The following is a 21,799-nucleotide window of genomic DNA, read 5'->3' as shown; positions in this document are numbered from 1 at the left end:
AGGCTCTCCTTACTTCATGCTCGGAGATGACGAGCACGTTTCCGGTGCTGGCAGTATCTTCCTGTCTGCAGCCGTTAGCGCCGCTAACACTAGCATTGTTGGAGACCTTAGCTGCAGCCTCGAAGCGAGCATAGAAAGTGTTCAGCTCGTCTGCCAGAGTCACGGCCGCATTCGTCATACCGGTTGTTGGTGCTTTATAGTCCGTTATTGTCCTTAGTCCCCGCCACAGGCTCCTAGAGTCACTCTGTTGGAGTTGTGACTCTAGTTTCCTCCCGTAGCGCTGCTTCGCCTCTTTCACCGCCGTCCGCACGTTATATGACGCGGCTTTGTACGGGTCCATGTCCCCCGTCATGAGTCCCGTGTTGTAGGCAGCGGTGCGGGATCTCAGAGTGTCGCGGATGGTTTTATCCACCCACGGCTTCTGGTTGGGAAACGTTGTGATAGTCTTTGTCTCCACGGTATCATCCGCTAGTTTCCCAATGAATCCCACAACCGCTTCCGTAAACACGTTGACATCATCATCGGAGCTGTTTCTGAACATGCCCCAGTCTGCATCATTGAGTGCGTCCTGTAACGCGGCCACCGATTGATCAGTCCAGCGCGCGACCTTCCTCTGAACCGGAACTTCCTGTTTCAGCCTTTGTTTGTATTTTGCCATGAGGAAGATGGCGGCGTGATCAGATTTGCCAAATGGGGGGCGGGGTTGTGCCTTGTAGCCGTCACCTCCAATTATCCGTTCAGAGCACCGCACTACTCGCTGGAGAGCTTTGCAGTTGTAGGCGGTGCTGTTGCCGTACCAGGTGGTGATGCATCCAGTGAGGATGCTCTCAATGGCACAGTGATAGAAGGTCCTGAGGATGCGGGGGCTCATGCCGAATCTTTTCAGTCTCCTGAGAAAGAAGAGGCGCTGCTGCGCCTTCTTCACTGTTTTGTTTGTGTGTACTGACCACGTAAGATCCTCAGCCAGATGTACTCCAAGGAACCGGAAGCTGCTCACTCTCTCCACAGCAGCGCCGTTGATGGTGATGGGGGTGTGTACTTCTCTGCACCTCCGGAAGTCCACTATCAACTCCTTTGTCTTTGCGACGTTGAGGGTGAGATGGTTGTCTTGACACCAGTGGGTCAGGGCGCTGACCTCCTCCCTGTAAGCCGTCTCATCACCGTTGGTGATAAGACCCACCACTGTAGTGTCGTCCGCAAACTTCACAATGATGTTGGAGCTGTTAGTGGCTGTGCAGTCGTAGGTGTAGAGTGAGTATAGGAGAGGGCTCAGTACACACCCCTGTGGAGCACCAGTGTTCAGTGTGATGGGGGATGAGGTGATGCTGCCCAGTCTGACCACTTGGCGTCTGTCAGACAGGAAGCTAAGGATCCAGCTGCAGAGGGAGCTGCTCAGTCCTAGATCCTGCAGTTTCCTGTCCAGCTTCGAGGGAACGATGGTATTGAATGCTGAGCTGTAATCTACAAACAGCATCCTCACATACGTGTCTCTCTTCTCCAGGTGTGACAGGGCAGTGTGTAGTGTCAGGGCTATGGCATCATCAGTGGATCGGGTAGTGCAGAGCAGATGAAGTCCCTGACCTACACTACACAAAGCTTGTGATCATTGGTGAGGTTAGGGATGTAGATCCACCGGTCAACTGACATCTTTTATGCTCAGCTCTCTTTTCACAAATTCACTTCAGTTTCATTTATATCGCACCAAATCACAACAACAGTCGCCTGTCAATCAGACAAGCAAGTACTTGGTGACAGTAGGAAGGAAAAACTTGAGCAGCATCCACATCACAGGTCTCCCAATCGCCTGCTCCCCTCAGCTGTGTTCAGCTTGGGACAGCAACTTGTCTCTGACCAGGAGTGGGCACTCCACCCTTTTATGCTTGAGGACCATGGGCTGAGAATTAAAGGTGCTAATTCTCATTACCACCGCTTCACACTCTACTGTGAACCACCCAAGTGTGAACAGAACCATACTGTCTCCAACAGCAAAGATGAAATCCTGAGTCCCAGACCCACCTGGAACGAGTCCGACTTATGGTCAGCAATGTGGACTAAACTCTTGCAATGGTTGCACTGCAAACAAATGGCTCATAGCAACAGGCCAGACATCCCATGCTCCTGAAGCACCACCACCCCATTCTTCCAGTCCAGATTTCTACACAATGTTCAGAGACATGTCAATCAAGACAGACACTGTAAGTAGAGCACCGCTTTCCCCTGCTTAGTTGCATGACGGTTTGCCATTATAACCACGTTACTCTTGGCCTCAGGTTGATGGCTCCCTTCACTTGTCGATTATCTGATTTAAGGGTTTCAGCCATGACTAGCACTAAGCACCTTACAGCTGGTGCTTCATCCAGCTGCTTCAGCAATGGAGATGGAGAACATGGCACACTCTGATCCACTGATCCTCAGCCTCCTGTAGCATACTGTTGAAGTTCCCCAGCAAGGGCCCAGCCTGAGTCAGTACAAACATACTCACCCCCGTCTGCCATTGTTCACTAAGGCCAATACTAGGGTAGAACCCAGGCCCTCTCTAGGAGACTGCCTCCAGAACCTGAGCTGTGTGTTGCAATAAGCCTGACAGTCCGTATCTCTCAACCTCATGCCCGATCTCAGGCTACGTCCACACGTACCCGGGTATTTTTGAAAGCGCAGATTTTTCTATGCGTTTGCACCTTTCGTCCACACGTAAACGGCGTTTTTGGTCACTGAAAACGGAGATTTTTAAAAACTCCGGCCAGGGTGGATATTTTTGAAAACTCAGTTTTTGCATTTACGTGTGGACGAGAAAAACGGAGAAAACGCAGCGTCAAAGGTGTGCGCCTTTTTTGACGTCACACTGTGCGCCACGTTATTGTTTCGGTGAAATGAATTTCTACAATACTGTTACTGTTAACTCTACTCTCTGCAGTGTTTAAATGCTTACATATACACACAGTTACTGTCCCTCCACACGTACGACTCGGTTCTGCTTCTATGCCCCAGCTTTGTTTACTTTTTCCCACTGAGGCTTCTAGACTTCTGATTGGCCAACATTTCTGCACGGTTAGGAATCTAGCGCCACCTGCTGCTTTGGCATGTTCATAGCAGCGTTTTCCTTCATTTCTGCCTTTACATGTGATCTCCATTGTTTTAGATCCCTTTGTTAAATGCATCATTACACTGAATGTGCAGCTTCTCAGGTCTATCAGCCCTGGTAGATGCACCGTGATGTAAAAGATCTATGATAACAGCTATCATTGCTGCCATAGCTCTGAAAAACACATTTTAGCACTGACGATAGTATAAAGATGACTGAAAGCAAATGGCCTTGATCATGACACTGTTTTTAATAAAAGAAGGCCTGTGCCCACTTGTCTGTTCTGGCAAAGGAAAAGATTTTACCATACATGGTTCCTCAGTGTAGTTCAATTCAGTTCTATTTATATAGCATCAGATCACAACAACAGTCGCCTCAAGGCGCTGTATGTTGTGAGGTAGAGACCCTACAGTAATACAAAGAAAACAGAAACCCCCAGCAATCATATGACACCCCCCCCCCCCCTCACAACAGCGTGAGGCAGGAAGACAAGACAAAGACATCATGCTGTGGAAGAGGATTTAGGGTCACTGACTGGTGCAGTGGCGTTGCAGATTGACGGACTGGAGTAGCGCCTCCAGCGTCTGTGTCCAGGCTTGGCGGCAGCGTTGCAGGTGGGGCTGGACGGAGGGTACCGCAGTGGGGGTTGATATCCTAAAGAAGATTCAAAAGGTGACACGCCTCTGGCAGAGGAGGAGGAGGAGCATATTCTGCCCAACCAGAGATATGTGGACCAGGATACAACACAATGGAGGGTGGCCTCTAGCTCATGATTTAACTGTTATGTTTGTCCATTGGTTTGATGATAAGCTGAACTAAGGCAGGGTTTAGCCCTTAGAGCAGTGCAGAAAGCATACTTGAGACGTGAATTGAGGACCTCTATCAGACATTATTTCAAGTGGACTCCCGTGAAGTCTGAATACTTCGTCTGCTAGAATCTTGGCTGTCTCTGTAGCTGTGGGTAGCTTGTGCAATGCTATGAAATGTGAGGGTTTCGAAAATGTATGAGTATGGTTCGCTTCTATGCAGAGACAGGTAGCACTGTCACAAAATCCAAAGCAGTGTGCGATCACGGTCGGTCTGCTGTAACTAATGGCTGAAACGCAGCTGCGGGCGTTGGGTGTGGGACAGACTGCAGGCGGCCACATTCTCCCTGACATCTTTATCCAGAGTCTTTCAACAGAAATATCTTTTGAGTAACGCAGTGGTCCTACTTCTCCCAGGATGGCACGAGAATGTGGCTGTGTGACCCAGTCCAGAACCATGGAGTGAGCAGCTGCAGCATAGCACCAATACGCAGGGCCAGTTTCCGGATCAGTCTCCAGGGCTCGGCGAATGGCGTCCTCCACCTCCCAAGCAATGTACCCAAGTATCCTGAGAATTATCAGTGTCGGTGGTGAACAGGTGAGGTAATGCGTCGTACCTATCTCTGAGTGGGAGCGGTTCGTCACGTCTGTTCGCTGCCTGCCAACACAGCCCGTCCACAGAAACCCGCCAACCCGAGGGTCCTTGTCCATGTCCACGCCACCGTCGACCGCTCGCCATGCTGCCCGAGAGTCGGCGCCCACTCCTACTCAGCTGTCACCGCCTTCTACACGGTTGGCCTACTGGTCTGCTCCGTCACACCCGCTGGCCCCGCGGTCGGCCTCCTGTCCTGAGTGTCCACTGCTTTCCAACGGTGTCTATCTCACTACTGACATCATTACAATAGGCCAATCATCTTCTCGCCCACCTTCTTTAAGTCAACCCACCTCCTCCCCACCTCCACCTGAGACACCTCAGGCTCTAGTTAAGCCTCAGTCTTCACCACCAGTGTCTAGACTCCGGGGGTCCTGTCCTAAATCCATGATTCCCATCTGCTGTTATTGGAGTCATGAAACACATCAATTTGTCTCTCTCAGTAAATCATGTTCAACTCTTCAGAGTGATCTCTCCTTATTGAAATTTCATACAGCATGTCTGCTTGTTTTTAAGGTTATTATTACTGAATTATTGCTAATAATACAGGAAACATTCATCTGACATATTTTAGTTGACATTGCTCATCATGCCTCACCAATAGTTTTGCACTGTCACTCATAATGTACTCTCTATCTGTAGGTAGTTAGTATACATTTCTGAAAGGATGCGAGACGTAACTAGGAAAGAAAAGACTTGTGACTAAATTAAATGAACTGCGCCTGCCGTGTTTTATCTGGGTTCATGCTTTGCCTGAGCCTGATTTCATTAGAAATATTGTTATATCTTGAGAAATGACATGAAACACAGTGTGACTGGAAGCCTTTTTGATCTTCTGGAGAGGTGCATCCACCATTTCCAACAAACCAATGCTTCCCATTGTGCTACACAAGACAGATGCAACACCCCTTGATCTAATTTGACTCAAAATAGGCAGACAAAATGACAGAAAAGTATTGCAATTTTTTCATTTTCCTGTAACTGAAGCTCCTTCCTTCAAAGGAATACAAGATGCCATAGGATGAGGTGGAGTGACACAAAATGCCATCCCTGCAAAGGTGCACTTTTCAGACACAGACCCAGAATTAATAGCGGGGCTTTTTGGCCTTCTGTAGAGTAAAATAATAGCAAAATACACAGATTTTTATGTTTGATGTCTTTTATTTGGGTATTTTTAAAGCAATTCTAATTTCCATATCTTCTCAGTAATTGTATGATATGCTGTATGCTCTGTTGTGCCCAGTTATCATGATTATATATTCGAGACAGTAAAACCAATATTGATTCTTATACATTCAAAATACTGATTTGTTAAGATGATATCTTTGAGCATCAGGAACTCTTTTCCAAGTAATCATGAATCCCAAATTAAAACATTTCTACAACAGTAGAAATAAAATCCATTCACAGGTCCATAATCTTTGGAGGGCCTATTAGCGCACAGCAGCACTGGCCTACATCACACCTACAGGAGCTGCTTGTATTGCTACACTGGAACTTTATCTGTGTTTATGTCCTGGCATGCTTGTTTCTTTTTAAGGTAATAATGTAAAGATTATGTTTAAAGTTGTGGCTTTTTGCACGTGTTGTAGTTTTTGTGTAACCAGGAATCAGGGCTGCAAAATGTGAAACTGCACATTTCTTTCTAATTCCATGTTAATAAACTAACACAGCAAACTTTATGAAGTGTGATGATGACCTGGAAACGTGCGGTAGAGTCAGAGCTGCAAAATGCACAAGTTAATGAGCCACAATGAAATATTAACACAATATTTACACTGTTAGCTTCAAACAAAGAAGAATGCTGAGGACACGAGGAAGGATTATTATAATAAGCATCAACTCATTTTACCTTATTATTATTATTATGATGTTAATACCAGAAGTCAGTATATACAAATTTGATTTAATCATGTTCATGGCAGCAGGTTATGATGTTGTTACACAGCAAATCCAGCATGTCCAAATTAACACTGTCGGATTTGATTTCAACACTATTAAAGTGTCTATATGGGTCCACACCAGAGAGTGTTAATTTAACTCTTTTTGGAGAGTTGGTACGTTAACTCTGATTTAGTGTTAAACACCAAATCTGTCTGGAGTTGATAATTTAACACTTGGTGTAAAGAGTTTATATATTAACTCTCAAAGAGTATTTTAGTTTAACTACGTAAGAGTTATCTTCTAATTCATTCTAAAAAGCGGGAATTTTACTGTTCTGACCTTCTAGAAATTTCTTTTGGAAATAAACATTTACTAAAAAGATGCAATGGTTTTTGAAAAACATTTATTCTGAACTGTGCACCACAATTTCAAAACATTTTCTGAAAGATGTAACAGTATACATGTTCTCACTTTCATTAGAATTGTGTTTATCAAAAGGTCTGACATGGTAAATGCAAATAACAGCATCTCATCACTTATTTCTTCAATACAATATGCATGTCCTTCATTCATCCCTTTGTGGAACTTCAACGCACTTCTGCTCTCCCCCATATTCCATCTTCACAAGCATATCCTGTGCGGAGATTGAATAAAAATTCGTTGACACTAATTAATGGCACAAATAATCCGGTAAACAATTGCAGCACAGTAAAAAAAAAAAAGGAATCCTCTTTGAGCCATTACTTGTGTAAAGTATTTTCCCAAAAGACAAGGACACAGGCAACAGGTAATACTGAACTAAATGTAAAACCTCAACCTTTTTAATTTTTACCTAAACCGTGTGCACAAAACTCTGGAGGGATCTATGCTAACGTAGAATCCAGTCAGGGCGTCTGCTACTGCTGTTTGCTCGCTTTTTTATGGGCGATCGTTTTCAGGCTTCAAGTAGCACCATTATACCAACATTTCACATTCTAGACATTGTTTTAGGCGTATTTGACCAAAAGTTTGACTGAAAATTCACATGCAAGCTTTTTTTCAGTGCTGTGGTATTTGCCCGCAAACAATACCTTTCAGCTAGCTAAAACAGAATGTTATGCTATCAGCGAGCAACATGGCTAATGCCTTTCACACAGCTTTGTCTCAACTCCAAAGAGCCACAGAAGTAAAAGCTCATAATAATAATTGAAACAATCTTTGAAAACATGACTTACCAAGCAGGGCAAACAACTCAAATATGTAGAGCAAAATGTTCTGAAACGGCTTCGCTTCAGCTTCGATTGGAGCCGTGCTGGGGGCGGAGTCTGTGAATTTACTCTGTTGGTGTCATAGCCCCTGTAGGAGTTCAGAGTTAAGAGGTCAAGGGTTAATGTTTCCATTGTAACACCTCCAGATTTGACAGAGAAACACTCATTTTTAACACTCGATTTTAACTACTATCATTTTACACCTCAGAGTTACATTAAAAGAATGTGACTCTGCTTAGAGTAAAATTAACTCTACTTTTGCAAGGAGACTATTAACACCAAAACATTTAACACTGTTGAATTTGCTGTGTACAAATATGTTATTATAATTGTTTATCCTTGCAGGCGCAGTTTGCTTCCACAGTGTTACCGGCCTGTTGTTACCCTTAGACTAACCAACTAGTCTAAAACTAGGAAATTTAGTCACAAGTTAAGTTTTTTCTTTCCTAGTTACGTCTCGTATCCTTTCAGATATCAGGTTAAACCATTTAATGTCAAAAACTCTCCCCTCACTCCAACCAATCACAGCAGATAGCCCCACCCCTCCCTGAGCCTGGTTCTGCTGGAGGTTTCTTCCTGTTTAAGGGAGTTTTTCCTTCCCACTGTCGCCAAAGTGCTGCTCATAGTGGGTCATTTGGTTTCTGTGATTTTCTGCTATAGGGTCTCCCTTACATATAAAGCACCTTGAGGCGACTGTTGTTGTGATTTGGTGCCGTATAAATAAAACTGAACTGAATTAAATTGAATTGAATGTGTATTTGAAAGTGTGTAACGGGGGAGGATTGGCAGGTGGTCAGACACAGTGACGTCAAAGACGGATTTTTTCTCAGCCATGCTGGAGACAGTGGAGCAGCACTTCTGCGTCTCAAGGGAAGCTTCTAGTGTGTCTCTGAATTTGGCAGTGGCATGTTGGGTAACCAGATCACTACATTCGCAGAGCTAAAAAGCTAACAGTCTGGACTCAGAGAACATCTGTGGTCAAGACTTTCTCTCACTTCCTTATCTCTCTGTTTCCTCCCCTAAGAGGGCATTAGGGCTGCTGTGCCTCACCACGCATCAAAAACACAGCAGCAGGCACTGAAATCAAAAGGTTTTCATCAAGTTATTCATTTATTATTTGACTGGATTTACAGATAAGATGATTTCTCAGTATTATAGAACCAAACTTGTCCACATAAATAATTAAATTGTTGAAACAGTCGGACATTTTCGTGCTGTTGAGTGCTTTCAAGAAGAGTTATGGTTTTACAAAAGGTTTTATGTTGCACTGATGTTTGAGACTCTAGCGGCTATCTGATGCGTGCTCCTAAACTGCTGTAGATATCCTAACCTGAAACTATCCTTAAAGAAATGAGAACTCAACAAAGGGAGGACAATATGTCTGTAAGGGGGGGTGGGGGTCATAAACTGACGTGGTATCTTTGCCTCCTTCCTTGGTTCCTTCATGTTTATTCCCTTCTGTGTCCAGCCTGTCCCAGCCTTATCTTCTGTCTTTGGTAAGGACATGTCTCTTAGTCCAGCCCACCGCTCGTCTCTTGTGGTTTGCATTCAGTTCGACTTCCTTTATCATCTCTGATTAGCTTCAGCTGTTCATCTCTTGAGCAGGCCAGTGCTGCTGTGCTCTGATAGGCCCTCCAAAGATTATGGACCTATGAATGGATTTTATTTCACCTCTTGCTCGTTCCCTCGTTATTCTGTGTGTTTGTGTATATTTGTCCTTTGTCATGTTCTCCCTTGCACTTTTCCCTCTTTGATTAATTGCAAATTTGATGTCCTTGTTTTGTTTACCTAGATTATTTTGTACAGCGAAGCTGCTTTTTAGTTTACCCTTTTAGTTTCTGAGTCCTATGTTTGGACCTGACACAAAGCCTGCACAGAAGAATGAACCACAATGGACCCAGCGGACTCAGCTTTGCTAGAAGTGAGCAATTGGAGAGTATGCATAAGATCATCAACCACATCTTCAAGTTGCCAGATTTAAAGACTCTGGCAGTTGTGCTGAATGCCATAGAAGAAATAATAAGGGAGAGTTCTCAGCTTTTCCAGTTGTCCAAGACTTGTGTTCTTAGTTGAACTAAGGGAGAAAATACAGGCGTGGAGCTGAGAGAGCGGTGCAGCAGTGGACAGGTCCCTCCCCATCACTGTGGTCAGTCCACTCTTCATCAGCCTGCAGCAGCTGCACCATCCTCTCCCTCTGCATCAGCTACCACGGCGTCCTCGGCTCTTCCCAGCAGAAGCAAGGTTCTTCCTGTTGTTGGTCTGTGCCTCAGCTTGAACCTGCTGCTCTGCCTTTGTGTTACGACGACCTGTCACCTGGATTCTCACGCACAGATAAGTCCATGTCCTCTGGAAGCCAGTTAACGTGAAGACCAAGTTGTTTCCAAGCCATCTGATAATATGGGAATGTTTTGCTTTGTTGAGCCAGTGATGTGTTTGTTTCCTGAGCCCGATCATGATCAAAGGGAATTTTGTGTTTCTGAGCTCGTGATCAACGTTTGTCATTCGTTTCTGAACCTGCCAATCTAAAGACGGCTTCCTGTTTCTGAGCTGGCTGTAACGTCTGGGTGTTTAGTTCATTTGCTGCTCACGGTTCTGTTTCTCAATTCAATGTCCAAACTTCACCAAAACACCGTTAATAATGTTCCAGCTCTGTCACCTTCACCAAAACCAGCTTCTAGAGGTCCTCCTTTGTTGAAGTTCTCTGTCCAAGCAACTCAAGGGACTCACAGGGTCACACATTCAAAATCACGTTTGACAAACAGTGTTTATGTGGCCATGAACAAACATCCTTAGTTGCACTGGAAGGCAAACATGCACACTGGTGAGAGTTTATTGGCTGCCTCCATATTTTCTTTTACAGTGATATGGTTTTCTTATAAAAGGAGCTATATTTACTCCATGACTCTGTGTAACTCATCCCCGTGGAGTATGAAACATTAATTCCACATTACGTATCCTAAAGCATAAGGTCACACTAATGGCACCGGCAGATCAGCATTACATACCACCCACCTGCACTTAAAAGGATAAATCATCCATCACTTCCATTTTAAATTGACAGAAAATGTATTGCTCCATACACTCTTCCTCATAGCTTCAACAAATGAAGAAGACAGTATCAGTGTGAGCACTGGGCCAGACTCACAACATTGTATTGATATTCTCCTCCCTTCACCCTCTAAGTGAGTATAAGATATCCACAGCCTCCAAGGTTGGCGCCAGCCTCTGTCTTTTTGCACCACAAACCAGAATTAATTGCAAATCAATCGAACAAAGTACAACTGATCAGTAAACCAATTAGTAATTTTAGCTCTTTGTCCAGGTTTAGCTTTTCTTAGGCTCCTATGGCCTTGTTCCTTTCTCATTCATGTCTTGCTTCTCATGCAAAGTAGTGCTTTTATTTAACAGCACGTGAGCCAGTTTTTATCAATAACACTTGTTTATTACATTTGGTTTTTCATTCATTGTCGTTTATTCATCCAGGTGAAAAGTCTCTTTGAGATTTAAATCTAATGTCCAGCAAACGTTGCACCAAATACAACAAGTAAGAAATACAATAGTCCAGACACACAAGTGATCACCAACATGTGAGCAGATCATTAAGAGCGACGTTAAAAACAGCCACACTGACTATAAGAGTTCGCTCCATGAAAACGGACTTCAATGCATGAATTATGACAAACTCAATCAGGAGTTTTATTCATCTGTAGGCATGAAAATAGATTTTTGAACTTCATTTTTTTAAACATGTACTTTTCAAAGAGTTTGTTACATGTCCACTCAATGTAGTGCTTTATGTGCAAGTATACCATCAACACTGACACAAATACAAGGAAGCAGCCTTTGAACAGCTGTCCACTGTAGTGACCACTCTGAGTGGTTAAACTCTCCCATAGTTTCTGACACTTTTAGTTTCTCCATCCATCCGTTCTCCCTGGTTCTCATTATAAGGACAACCTTAGTGTGATATCCTATGACTAAGGAACCACGGAGACCACGTCTAACTCAGTTACTTCTTTTATTCCGAGAACCGGGGCATGCACCACACACACTGAAAACGCTCCAACAACTGTTGCCCCCTGGTGGACAAATCCCTGCCACAACACAACACTTAGCACTGTCGAGTCACATCAAGAAGGTGGAGTTTGCACCTTCTTGCTGCAAACTCCACCTGATGTCTCCATTGGACATCATTTATTACTGTTGAGGTGGAGGAGATCATCCAGGCCTTTATATCATCTGTCTGTCCAATAACACTTTTTTAATGAATGCACAGATAGATTTGAATGTCATCAGTGAACAGAGATATTTATTTCCAAAATCAGACCCCACTTGTGGAGTTCCTCGTGCTGTAGCTGAGAAATAAGTATATATTTGGACTGAGAAGCTCCCATTCATCAGCTAAAACCTTAACCACTGCAGAGCATTCCCTTATAATATAATACAATCTAATATTCCCTGATAACACAATACTATGATCTACAGTGTGAAACGTGGCACTTAGATCTAAAAGCAGCAGAAAAGCAGGAGTTCCTGGATCCACAGTAATAATAAGATCATTAAGAAACACCAAAAGAGCAGTTTCATTGTTGTGACACTTTTTGAAGCCAGACTTTTCATAAATACAGCTGCCATCTAAAAAAGTTTGCAGCTGGATAAAAACAATTTATCAAGAACCTTGGGAAAAAAAGGCAGCTTGGACATACATAGGTCTGAGGTTTGACAGGAAAGGAGGGCCGAAAAGTTTATTCTTGACAAGTGGCTGCACCACAGCATGTTTGAAGGCAGCTGGGAAACAGCCTGCATGGAGGGAAATGTTTATCAGTAGCACAATAAATAACTTAACACTGTCTAAAGACAGGGGCTGCAGACTTTTCACAGTATCAGTTCTCATTGGCTCCCTGCTGAATCCAGAATTTAAAACCCTCCCCCTCACGTACAGGGTGGGCTTTCCTTTTTGCTAAAGCATATCCGGTTGTTCAGTGATGACGTGACGAATCCTACTTCCGGGTCTAAAGTAGTCTGCGTTTAATATGGCTTTTGTGTTGTTAACATGTTTAATGTTTTGTATTTTCTTCTATTTAATCTCAAAAAGCTCCTAAAACAGTCAGTGATCACTGTTGACCTCCCTCGGCTTTTATTACCGCTAATCATTTATTTAAGCTCAGTTTTTAAAACCTTAGGATGTAGCTACAGCCCAGCCCATGCAGCAGTATATGAATGACTAATCTCGTATTGTGGATGGATTATCTCAGTTGTTCTCCTGGCTGAAGTTTGGTCCTTTTACAGCATCCTGCCATGCGATTACATTTGTTCCTGACCACCGAGAACACTCACGGTAACTTTTATCGAGTGGAAAAAAAGTTAGCTTGTTTATATTATGCTAACATAGCTGTGTCGCTAGCGGTCATGTAGCACATCATTATATAGCAGCTAGCCCAACTTCAGTAACCCTACAAACGTCACTGCTGTTTAGTTTTCTGTCTTCATTTATGCTGGAAGTGATAGCAGAGCTGTACATTTTAATTTGTTTCCAAAACCCCGCAGTCAGGACAAGCTATATTGTATTTAGATAGAAGCTAGCGAGCTAACTCCCTGCTAACTTCTAACTCCGTTAAATGTCATAAATTCCGTTTTCATGGATGCCTGGATGTTAAACTCAATTGTTACACCTGGTAGAGCAGAACGCTGATCATTTTATTAAAGATGAAAGACTTTAGACAGTTTTTCAACTCTCAGTAATGCCATAGTGATCGTTTGATATATGGACCTGCAGCGGAGTTTAGACCCAGACACGGCTAGTGACGTCAGACTGAACAACCGGATAGTTAGGGCTGAACCAGGTGACCCTGAATCCTCCCTTAGTTGTGCTAAAACAGGTGTAGGCTGCTGGGGGATTCCCATGATGCACTGGGTGTTTCTTCTTCACTCACAATGTGCTAATAGACCTCTCTGCACTGAGTCATTATCAATCTCTGGCTCTCTTCCACAGCACGTCTTTGTCCTGCCTTCCTCCCATTATAAAGGTCCTTGAGCCAACTGTTGAAGAACTGCTGATGAAGACACACAGCTGTGTGATATGAAAAAGAGTGTCGGAGCTTATTGAAGAAAACTGGGAGGAAGGTCCGAGCACAGGGAAAAATGAAATTCAATATAATCTGGACCTGAGAGCAAAGCTACACACTGGTTCGATTATCACAGGAAAATTTGCTCCAGGCTCAGGAATAGGGATGGGTACCGGTATCCGATGCCATGATGGCACCGGTTCTGACATAAACGGTAGTAATCAGACTGAAAAGCAGCGCACATTTTGGTGCTTTATTTCGGTGCTTTTTTTTCCTGAGCTGTGATACACTTCAGATTCTAGCCAATCATTTTACGTTTCCAAGGATAGTAGGCGGGCCCAAGTACGTACAATCTTTTAGAGCAGAGCTACAGATTAAAAATGCCCAAGGCGAAGCGGTCAAAAGTCTGGCTGTACTTCACAGCAAAAGATTGCTGCGAGGCCTCACACCGAGCACATCTACTGCGGGTGTGGTGCCTGTTATCGGACCCGGAGTTAGCAACATCCCCCAAAAACACGAAGAGTACAGTCCTGGCCCCTAGCCCTGCCAGTGTAGCAGAAATGATGAGGATGATGATGCAGCAGCAGCCGTTCTTCTCTGCGTGAGTAGCTTAATGTTGTTCGTGTGTCATTTACGTTGAGTAGGCTAACCACGTTATTACATTAATGCATGTAAGGTGAACTAGCAAACATCATCATAGCTACATGCGGCTGTCTTCTTGTTTGATGGCAGATACTCCCTTCACCCTGGCCAAAAAGGCTAAAATGACCAAAGAAAAAGAGGGAAACAGCTGAACATGAGAGGTTTTTGGACCAATTTTGTGTTCTCCATTCTTTAAGCACCGGTTCAAGCACCGTTTAAGCACCGGCACCGTTTCCAAAGTACCGGTTGTAATGTAATATGTAATAAGTATCGGATAAAACCTAAACGATACCCATCCCTACTCAGGAATGTCAACAGCACCTGGATCCCAGAAGAGCTAGGCTGAGACAGTTTTCACTGGTGCTCCTATTATCCACACCTGGTGGTGACTCCAGCCGGCTGTACTTCAGACCAGCACACACAGCTGGTGTTCGCCAGATCGTCTACCAACCTGCTTTAGTGCTCGGACGTCTGGTCCTACAGTGGATCACAGTACTTGTTTTACTCGCCTTGTGGTGTCTTTGTGTTCCTGTCATTTTTCAGTTCATCTACTCGCCAACTCACCCATACTCATGTTTACCTGGTGTCACGGCTCGGCAGCCAGAAACAAGGAGTGGACTAGGACTGGGCGATATATCGAGTTTTTAAATATATCAATATATTTTTATACGAGATATGAGATGCGACAATATCGTTTATATCGATATAGTCTATGTTACGTTATAATCACACTTGTGGAGCCGCAAGTTTGCCTCTCTTTCGTCCACTTTTGTCTCTACTCGGCCTCGCCTCTCCTTCACTGAACACAACTCCGCCTCCCCCATCGCTTCACCTGCAGGCAACGACAGGACGGACACGGCAGCTACCAAAGAGGAGCTGCTCGGTAAACAACAACATTTGGAGATTACTATTTTAGTGCTGTCAGCATGACGTTAACGCCATAACTGCATTAACGGGGCAAATCTCTGTTAACGAGTTACTGTGGATCGCCCCGTGCGTGGGGCTGGACGGCGTCAACGCGTTAACGAGCTAACCGGGCTAACGCGTTGACGCCTAAAATCCTTTCATTTTCTCAAAAATCACCAGCGCGCCTTATGTATGAATTCTGGTTGTGCTTACTGACCGCAAACCGATTTTCTGTGGTACACGGCGCTCAGAAACCTTTCAAACAATGTTTTGGTACGACTTTGCTAAGCTACGAAGCCGCACCGCTTGATGGGTTGTCGGAGCATTACAGCTACCGTAGGCAGGAGACTCGCGGAGTGATACGTACTGTGCTTCAACGTAATATTTCCGTACTGTGTGTATAAGGACCATAAATGGCTCCTGTAAGAGACACGGTTACAAAGAGGACTTCAAACTCCAGCCTGTCAGTCACGTTGGGAACAGAGCAGCTGTGAAATCTTTGTTATTATGCTCAGGGTCTGTTAGTTTACATTTTGACTGCACAGCTCTGAGCTTTTTGTTATGCACAAAAACAACATTGTTTTATTTTATTTATGGAGCATGATTATTTAATAAATGCTGATAATTCTGAGTAATTTCTTCATGTGCATCTACGCTGTATGTTAACAAAAGTGCCTGTGTGACATCTGGGACACAGTGTGACTAAGAACTCTTTTTTTGTTCTTACTTTATGGCTTTAAAAATATCGAGATATATATCGTATATCGCCATCCAGCTAAAGAATATCGAGATATAAATTTTGGGTCATATCGCCCAGTCCTACAGTGGACCCAGGAGCAGGTTCAAGCAGAGGCTCAGAGTGACATGGACATGAACTATGGTCTGTCACATGGGGCAGGAACATGAACCGTGGCTGGTGGAGCTGGTGGAGGGAAACAGTGTTTTGAGAGACACTGAAACAGAGGCTAAAGTCAGCATGGTCTGGGGAAATGACAGAGATTATGTCCACAGTGGCTGTCAGAACAGTGTTACCATATTTACATCCTGTGACTCACTAACCATGACACCTGAACGCTGGCCTTTCCTGTGAAATCACAGCTGTGACTCATACTGTCGAGCTTCAAGCCTCACCTACCTGCCCTCCTGCCTCCGTCACTTGGAGTCAGTGGATCATCCCGCCCGGACTCACTGCTATCGCTCACACCATCTGGATACTCACCCAGACCGCTCCAAATTCTCCGCCTGCAGAAAAGTGAGCCTCCAAAGATTCACTCGTCCACTCTCTTTCCTGTCAGGGCCGTGCTGACACATCTCTCCCTCTGTTGCCGTGACTCCGATTCTCGCTTGTCGAACCACGACCCCCTCACTGAATCTCACTCTGGCTTCATGTTCACAGTTCCCAAGCATTTGTAAATAAAGCTCTGTTAGAAAATCTAGCACTGGGCCTCGGCCTGTATCTGCTTCTGGGTCCACTCTCACACTCTGGCCTGTAACAGGAAATAAAAACAATAAATAACCATACTTTAACATCCTGAAAAGTTTAAATTAATTAGAGTTTACATTAATAGTAAAAATACTAACATTAGAAATAATGTTATTATCAATAATAATGTAATAGCAGCAGTACGAATGCTATTTGACAACCTTAGGCTAATGGTTATTAGAAAAAATCTACTTAGCATGAAATAACAACAAAATAAACTCTGCTAATACACAGCTGTCCACATGTTAAATATAACTCAGTGAATTTAAGCATGCTCGAACTTGATTCATTTCACAGTTTGATACTATTCACCTACATGTATGTTGGCCATATATTAGGCTAGACGGATGTGCTAGCAGCTCACATGATCTCACTTAAAAATAAATGAAATCTATGAGAAACAAAAACATCAGTACTGTCGACAAAATAAAGAAAACCATAACCAGCTGTGTGCTAGTAAGGCTGAAAATATCTAATTTAATTTATTTAATTTATGTGTTTGCTTTTTAACTGTGCTGTTTCCTGCACGAATTGCCCTTTCAAAATAAAAGCATTAGATTTCATAACAAACTAAAAGGATAAGCCTTATCAGATATATAGGAGAAAGTGTAATGTTGTGGTATTATGTAAAAGACTTCAGTATGCTTGAACATCTTATATGTTTTTGTAAGTTTTGTAGAGTATGTTACTTTTATTTTGAAAGGGAAATGTAGGTGAAATAGGATGAGGTGAAAACGTGATCCTACACAGAAAATGAGATTTGATATTGTTGCTATGATTCTCGCTCATGTTGTGAACAGTACATATATATTTATGTCAAACCCTTTCTTTCATAGAAAGTGTTCTGCCTTTTATAACTTAAATCGGATATTATAGTTGTAAACTGCCCTAGAGCTCCCTCTAGTGGCTGCTTTGTAATATGGGTTCGGTTACTTTGGGAAAGGAAAAAATGAGAACGTGAAGAAGAAATAAAAGATGGCGGAAAGTGATACCGTAATGTTATCGTTCTAAGCTGATACGGACCTTAAAATGTTGTTGCCTTGGACAAGATATGTCTGTAAGTATGAGTGTCGATAAAATAATTATTATCTTTTGTTTTGTGTAAAAATGGTACGATAATTTGTACATTTGAAAGTTTTATCTTGTTAGTGTGCAGTAAGAGTGTAACAAGCTAGTTTACAATGTTAGTTAGCTAATACAGTATTTTGTACTTTCAGTTTTACGATGGTCAAAGAGAAGGCAATGGTCAGAGGCCATTCTTCAATAAATCAGCGCAAAAAGGAAAATAAGTCTGGTTATTGGAACATCGTTATCTCGCTGTGTAGCTGGTGAAACCAAGAGACTCAGGGCGAGGACAGCATAGAAAGTTTAAAACTTGGCACATATTGGCAAATATAAAATTACTCAGTGCAGTCATGGATCAAGCCACCAAATGTTCAATATGTTTTATAGCTTCAAACATCTCTTGGCTTTGGGCACTATCATTGTTGTTATTTTTATTACTGTCGCTCTATGTTTTATTCCAAGTGTTGCTCCAATGTTGCAGCAGTAACAGATGTTGAGCGATGGCGATAGATTGTGTAGGGCAAATCAAACTATACTCAGTAGTAGAAAGAAGCCTCAGCACCTGCACAGACAGGACTAAACAGCTAAATAAACCGGTGTTGTCCAGCATGATTGTCATGCAGCAAGCACTTTTAATGAAGTGCAGTATGTAGTTTAATCATCAGTGATGCATGGCTACACAAAGTCACCAGCAGGCTCTGAGCATAGCTGTCACACACTGACGTCCAGTGATTGGTATGTTTGATGTTTGATACTTTTTATTAATCCCTCTGCCATGACTGCATGACAAATTGGTGTTGTTAAATCAGAGATGACTCTGATAATGATTGCCAAGGGAGTGCTTGTCTCGCACACTTATACCGAAGTATATCCTGTGTCAGTTGTTTGTGCCGATACTGGGCTCAGTCATAACTATCAAAGTATTTATTCTGTCATGTTTCAGCAGAAAATCACCTCCCAATCCAGCCTTACTTTCCCTCTATCATAATAATCTCTAATTTCCATGTGTGCCACTGCTTGCTTTGTGTGTGTGTGTGTGTGTGTGTGTGTGTGTGTGTGTGTGTGTGTGTGTGTGTGTGTGTGTGTGTGTGTGTGTGTGTGAGTGGTGGTTTTGGGGGGTGGGGGTGAAGGGTGAAGGGTGTAATATCAACATGGGGGAGGATGGAGGAATACAAGAGCTTTCTTCACCAGTAATTTCCCCTTGCCAGCTGATAGGTAATTTTCACGTCATTTCAGAGGTGGACCACAGCTACGATTACCACTGCATATGATAAGGACTGTGATAAAACCTGCTTTCCTGTCCTCGTTCCTAAAATTCGTTTGGATTGTGCAGGAGAATATAAAGACCTGTGTTTCTTTAGTCTGGTCCTATAATACAGTCAGTCACGAACATTTCTGACAGCTGCAGTAAAGAGTTTCAACAGAGGGAATTTGTTGACATCCATCAGGTCCAGAGTACTGTAGATAAAGTGTGATAATGACATTATTTATACAGCCGGAGATGAACAACAACACATCACGTATCACAAATCTATTCAGTCAAGTGCTCAGAGAAAATCCTCTACACACCGAGTTATCATGGTAAATGTTCACAACAGTATAATTAGAACAAAAATGCCTGAAAGAAACACCTCTTCTGTCTAAACAGAGAAAAGATCCCTACAGCTTCAGTTTCATCTGAACGCATCATCAAACTGTCAGTTATGGTCAAGAATCCCCTCTCTGACAGGAAGGTAGGAAACAAACCATTGAACAGTGGTATCACCAACACTTTAACTAGTTCTTGGTCTATATGTTTGTTGTCCATCGGTCTTACGTGGGTGGGAAACCATCAGCATTATTGTTTCCATCAGTTGTTATAATTTGAATCATTAAACCAGGAGCAGACATTTAACGTGATTGCTGTAAACCAACACGAACAGCTTTAATCTCACTTTTGTGGTTGTTTAAAGATAACATTCCAGCAAATGTATCCATGGTAGCCTGTGCTTAGATAAGATTATTTGCAGATACCTGTTTGCACAGGTAGCAAACAAAGTATTCATTGACAAACACGTGAAACAAAGACTCCAGTCGAAGTAGGAATTTCCCTGGTTGCAAAGGTCTCAGAGAGTTTTGACAGTGCTGGAATTTCTTTATTTTTTATAAATAATCTGCAAAATGATTTATTGAGCCTGGGATGTAACCAATGGCCTTATCAATGAGTCACTGAGTAAGTGGCTATTACAGTAAAAAGTTAAAGGCTAGTCTGAGTGCAAATGTTTGGGCTACTAGGTTATGAAAACATTCTGGGCGTGATCTTCAAATAATAATCTCTTATGAAAAACTAGTACAGAATTTATAATGTTTACCAAAGAATAAATGACAGATGGGATATGCCTGGGAGCCTGCCTTGTTTAGAAGTGGGTAAAGAAAAGAACAAAATCTATTGGGGAAAATGACTGACTCAGGCTAATACTGTGATGTACCATCTTAGGGCTCTAAGATCTTTTTAATGTATTCTCATCTCTGGTTGAGGCCTAAAAGGGAAAGGAAAAGAGGAGAGCTGAATGGATTCCATTAATTTAATTGAAGCAAGCCCTGACAAGAGATAAAACATCTTGGGCCCACATCTCTTCAGCGTTGGCACCGGGGTTCATAGTAAACAAGCTGTGATCCGTAAACAAAGCCCAGACAGCACCGCCATGCTCTCCAGAGACTTCAAGGCCATGGAATATGTCAGAGATGGGCTTGAATGGATACTGAAGTGCACCTCGCCCCTCGCACACTCCCCTCCACACTTAAGTATTCAAGCTGTGTTCTGATCATTGTGCCTCGGGGTGTGGATATTTTGATGCTGGTAGCTAGAGTAGCTATTTCAGTGGCAGTACCTGCACCGGATTAAGTAGAAAGAGAGACATTCGCTGCAACAAGGCCATTGAAATATGGATACTATTGTTGAAATCTGGGCATAAGAACTAGATGTTTCACTGAAAGATATTATACACTCTCATAAAATGCACTATAAGGTAATGTGACACACTATGTGTTCACATGCAAGCTTTATGACAAATATCGCAGCAAGTTCTGCACATTTTCATTGCACACACAGAAGAGTCACGTGCTAGCTATAGTTGCAAGTCTATACTAAGGTAATACTGTATAAGTAAAATGAGAACATGCATGAATCCAGCACACTGGTACTGAAACACTGAATAAGAGTGTGTAACACACATGTTGTTCGACCACTCAAAAAGCAAATGGTATTTGGGTATATGACATTATTCTCTGAGTCGTTCCTCAGGAGGCGCTGGCTTTTCACAAAACCCAGCAGCAACCATTAAAGCAGGAAAAGCTTTATCTTCACAAACTTGAGAGCAAACGGCTCAGACAATACAAGGCACCTATCACAAACTGGGCCTGCATGCACGACAAATGTGCACAGGATGTCAAGGCTGAAGCCTTTGTCCACATGTATTTTTTACCTGGACTGTGGTACGAACATGAACCACCATCGCAGCTACAGTAAGCCCAACATTAAGTGGATATTGTAAACTTATTTGATTGATTTACCTCTAACTGACCCAGTTGATAAATTTGATGCTCTTGGTTGTGAATGGGTGAATGAAGCCAGTTGTGTAAAGTGCTCTGAGTATAAGAACCAGCCCATTTACCGTTTATACTCCAGTGAACTCTGGGTTCAGTATCTTGCCCGAGGATGGCACGAGGAACAGTCAGGGATCAAACCACCAACCTTCCAGTCACTAGCTGAGCTGCTCCTGTGTGTGTGTGTGTGTGTGTGTGTGTGTGTGTGCGATTTGTGCAACATCTCTAAAGTTAGAAATATCCTGTCTCAGAGTGACGCTGAAAAACTAGTTCATGCATTTATTACTTCCAGGCTGGACGACTGTAATTCATTATTATCAGGATGTCCTAAAAACTCCCTGAAAAGCCTTCAGCTGATCCAAAATGCTGCAGCAAGAGTCCT

The sequence above is a fragment of the Diplotaxodon limnothrissa genome, linkage group LG12 (assembly GCF_057381915.1).
Source record: "Diplotaxodon limnothrissa isolate DT_005_m linkage group LG12, D_limnothrissa_male_GT1.1, whole genome shotgun sequence".
In the NCBI taxonomy this organism is placed as follows: Eukaryota; Metazoa; Chordata; class Actinopteri; order Cichliformes; family Cichlidae; genus Diplotaxodon; species Diplotaxodon limnothrissa.
This window is presented reverse-complemented; position numbering follows the sequence as displayed.